The following is a 4283-nucleotide window of genomic DNA, read 5'->3' on the forward strand; positions in this document are numbered from 1 at the left end:
TCTTTCTGCCCACTTGCTCGCAGGACCAGGCCTCATTTGAGTACTTTCTCAACACTGGAGGCTGCATTTGGCCTCTGCAGAGAACAATCCAAGGCTAACAAGGATAATAGCATGGACTGCTCTGCTTTTATTCCTCTCTGGGATTAATGTCCCATGAATAAACACTCCACAAAGCCTATATTCATAGAAATGCTTAGGATGTGAGGTTAGAGCCAAATGGTGCCTGGGGACAGCCTGGGACAAGGAAGCGTTGCTTGGAGGTGGACTCTGGAGGAAAGGGAAGCCCAGGGCTGCTTGCTCCGTGATTCGGAAGCTGCTGGGCTCGTACAGTGAGGAGTCAGCCTTCACAGGCAGGACCTGAGACCAGGCGGGACAGGAGACCAAGCAGGGCGCTCAGGGGACAATGTCAGTCCCAACAGCAGAGCCTGAGCTCCAGGGCACTTGCCACAGACCCCACACAGGAAAAGGGACTTGGGGACACAAACAACACTCATGAACCAAGCTGTTTAGCGGAGGGCCAGGAGAGGCAATGCCGGGCTCATCTGACATTGCATTTGCTCAAGTATTAGTATTTGTAATTAAGATCCCTTCAGGGAGTTGCTGTGTGCTTGGTTGACTGATGGCATTTTTGTTTTTGAAAAGGAAAAGATCTGTAATATATATAGCAAAATGTTAAAGTTGATTGGTGGGTACTTGTGACTTTGCTCTATTATTTCTGTACTTTTCTACATATTTAAACTATGCCATACTTTAAAATATACATATTTAAAAAGAAGGAACTGAGTATTCTTTATATTACCCAGCAGAGCTGCTTTGGGAAGTCCACCTTACCCGTGCGCCTACTGGCTCTTCCTCTTATCTCCTTTGTGAATATTCCAGGCAGGGCCAGGAATGCTGAATTCTTTGACAGTCAAGGCTTTGCACCCTGTCCCCCTGCCCCCCTGCACCTCTGCAGGGCAGCCGCAGGATTGGTTTGGGCACAGCAGGGAGTGCTGGTGCCTGCCTCCCTGCAACCTCACAGCTCAGCCCATTCCGAGAGGCTGCCTCTGTGTGTCTCTGGTGTAAACAGCATGACTCATCGGGGAAGTCAATAGTCATCTCTCCCCTGTTTTTCAAAGACTGGGGAACTGCACCATCTCAAGGTGACCCACCTGGAGCCACAGAAGGGAGCTAAAGAACCTGGAGAGAGAGAAAACTGGAGCTGACAAGCTCCAGCTGGGATTTGGAGCCCGAGGCTGGTGCGGTGAGCCCTTCTGTCCTGGGGAGGGCTTGGCTCTCCTGTGGGGACTTCTCCGTGGAGTCCTGGCCATCATGTGGCTTCTTTGAGCACTGTGGTCTCCTTCTGGCCGAGCCTGCAGAGTTGTCCTCCAGCACCCATCCTTGCAGATCCCTTGCAGGCCCGCTCAGAGGGAAGGAGCTGATAGCTCAGACTTTCGGCTGTTGACTCAGGAACTGGTAAGACTGGATTCCAATGCTGGTGGCCACCAGGAGATGTCTGGAGGGCATGGTTATACTTGGGGTGGGCAGAGGCAAGTTTCTAGGAAACTGGAAGGTCTTCTGGAATACCCAACTCTATTTCTGCTGGTCTTCCTTGGACGTATTACGTCCGGACTATGATCTTGTAATGTGGCAACCTCTTTGCAGAACTGTTGGGGAATAAATTGCACTGAGAATAAAACCCAAGTGCCTGGGACCCTCTCAGAGAGTCCCATGGATCTGATTTTATGATAAATCGCTTGCTATAGCCTCAGAAACAGTTACGACCCCAGAACATTTCAAGTGGGTGAGTGTGGCTTGGATTAAAAAGAAAGTGCTCCTTGTATGGCTGCATTGCAATTTTGTTGTTGAGTTATGAATTTTTAAAGTCAAGACTTGAAGTGTAGGTACTACATCATCATACAGAAAATGTTTTCTTTGAGTACGGCTGTTGTAGTCCTTGGAAACCAATGTCACCGTTTAGGGCGCAACAACGTGTCACGGTCCTGCCTTCTGTTCTGCCAGGGCACTTGAAGGTTGGTTCTATTTGCTGTGCTGGGATAACAGCCCTCTCATATTTTTGAGGAGAGGAAAGGATTCTTTGGCCTGAACTATTTATTTATCAGTGGTTTCCGAAGACAGAAAAACATTTATTTTATGAGAACATTTGTTCTACCTTAATTTGCAAGGGATAAAAAAAAGTAGCCACCATGAAACACAACAGTATTTGGTTCTTGTGAAACACCTTAATGTTTGTGATAGAATTTCTTCTACATCAAAACACCTTAGAAATCATTTTCCAATAATCTTTATATCATGCTTTTCCAAGGCCCTTGGAGGGGAGACATTGCAGACGCCAGCACTTGGAGGGGTCCCACACTCCAAGTTTCCTTCCCTCGCAGAGCTCCAACGACCTGCTGCTGCATCGGGGCCTTGTCCCCTCTTTCTCAGCCAGAGGAAAGTCCCCGTGGCCCATTTTCTGAGCAGTGCTTTTCCACTCTTTCGTAATCTATTACTGTGACCTTGAGATGCCGAGAGAGAAGGCTTTGGCAGGACGAGGTTCACATGGCGCCAATGCTGCTGGTATCTGTGCCCTGGGACCACACGCCTGTGGCCATGGCCGTGTCAATCATACTGCATCCTTCTGCAGCCAGCGCCTGGTCAGCACCTGCAGGACCCCGGAGCCGAGAGGACTGGGCCAGCAAGGAATGTGAGCTTGGGGGAGGGCCGTGTGTGTGTGTGTGTGTGTGTGTGTGTTTAGAGAAAGGCACAGAGGTAGAGACAAAGAAAAGAGACCAAGAGAAATGTGCTTTTAAAGAAGACTTCAAGGTTTTTTCCTAGGACGGTACCTGATGGATTCGATTCTCACCAAAATCAGTTATAAAAACTCTCTGCAAGAAAGTCCGTTCTTAAATGAAGACATCGATGGCAGGAATATGGGACACAGAAGGAAGACGCTGGGATGTGAGAGAGGAGGAAGGAGGTGTGAGGTGGAGCACGGGAACGAGGTGTGTGCAGGGGGCGCGGCGCCTAGAGACTCGGGGCCAGGAGGACCGGGGTCGCCCTTTGGTCCCCACAGTCCCTGCCCCTTCCCCTGCTGTCTCGTTCTTCTCTCCCTCTTCACCCCGGTTTGTGTGGGCAGATGCTCCTGCCAAAGCTGACTTCATCAGATGAAATGAAGGGGAAATCTGATTTGCCACTAATTGGACTTACCGTAGGCAATTAGGGTTAAGCCGGCATGAGGGAACCATCAGACGGGATTTTCAGTGTTTTTCATCATAGTCCTGGGAAATTCTTCCAGAATTTAAGTGGTTTATAAATCAGGGCACTGATTGACAGTATCAATATTTTAAATCAGTTTAAATCAGGATACTGGTTGCCTTGAAATAGCCAATGTATGCACTGCTATTTCATATATATACACACACACTATATATATACTTATATATATAATATATTAACATATACACTGTATATACAGCAAATGGTGTGGAATATATATGTATATATATATATATCTCCAGGTAAACAAGGACATTTAATAAGTACACAGGGTGTTTTCCTTTTTCTTTTCTAAATTTCCTAATCTTTAGTTCCTGTCTGTAATCAATCATTCACAGGTAATGAGGTTGGAACAATTGTTCCTGGGCTTTCTAGCCTTCTGGTTCCTTCCTTGAAAGGAATTTTCCATCTGCATTGGGCTTCCGAGTGTTTTAAATCATCACCTCTTCAACACCGGTGCTGCCGCTGCCACGCCACTGTTCCAGTCGTAGACGCTGTTCTTAAAAGCAGAAGCATCTGTTTCACTGACTGATCTGTTGGATCATTTCATCCTTCATTCAGTGTTCAGTAAACATTTATCGATTGCTTGACGTCTGGAAAGCCCTGTGGACACTACACATTGGGAGGTGTGTGTGTGTTATGTGTGTGTCTGTGTATTTGTGTGTGCCATGTGTGTATGTGTGTCTGTGCATGTATGTCTCTGTGTGTCTCTGTGTTATGTGTCTGTGTGTCTCTGTGTTATGTGTGCATGCATGTGTATCTGTGTATGTCTATGTATATGTGTGTGCTATGTGCGTCTATGTGGGTTATGTATGTGAATGCCTGTCTGTATCTGTGTGTATGTGCGTGTGTGTATCCGTGTGATATACGTGTGTGTCTGTGGCTGCATGTGTTGTGTGTCTGTGTCTATCTACGTGTGTCTATATGTGTGTTTGTGTGTCTGTGTGCCTGTATGTATCTGTATGTGTTGTGTGTATGTGTTCTGTGTGCATGCATGTGTATCTGTGTGTGTCTGTGTCTATCTC

General features: G+C 47.1%; 1 long non-coding RNA gene across 1 annotated transcript; it reads left to right on the plus strand.

The window, feature by feature from the left end:
- The first annotated feature begins 1046 nt into the window (after positions 1-1046).
- LOC105812518 lies at positions 1047-3885 on the plus strand. Its single transcript, XR_001137614.1, has 3 exons — positions 1047-1455; positions 2306-2984; positions 3597-3885. It is a non-coding gene; the product is annotated as an uncharacterized LOC105812518 (long non-coding RNA).
- Positions 3886-4283: the final 398 nt, after the last annotated feature.

This window comes from Propithecus coquereli, unplaced genomic scaffold, assembly GCF_000956105.1.
Source record: "Propithecus coquereli isolate 6110/MARCELLA unplaced genomic scaffold, Pcoq_1.0 Scaffold253, whole genome shotgun sequence".
Classification (NCBI taxonomy): domain Eukaryota; kingdom Metazoa; phylum Chordata; class Mammalia; order Primates; family Indriidae; genus Propithecus; species Propithecus coquereli.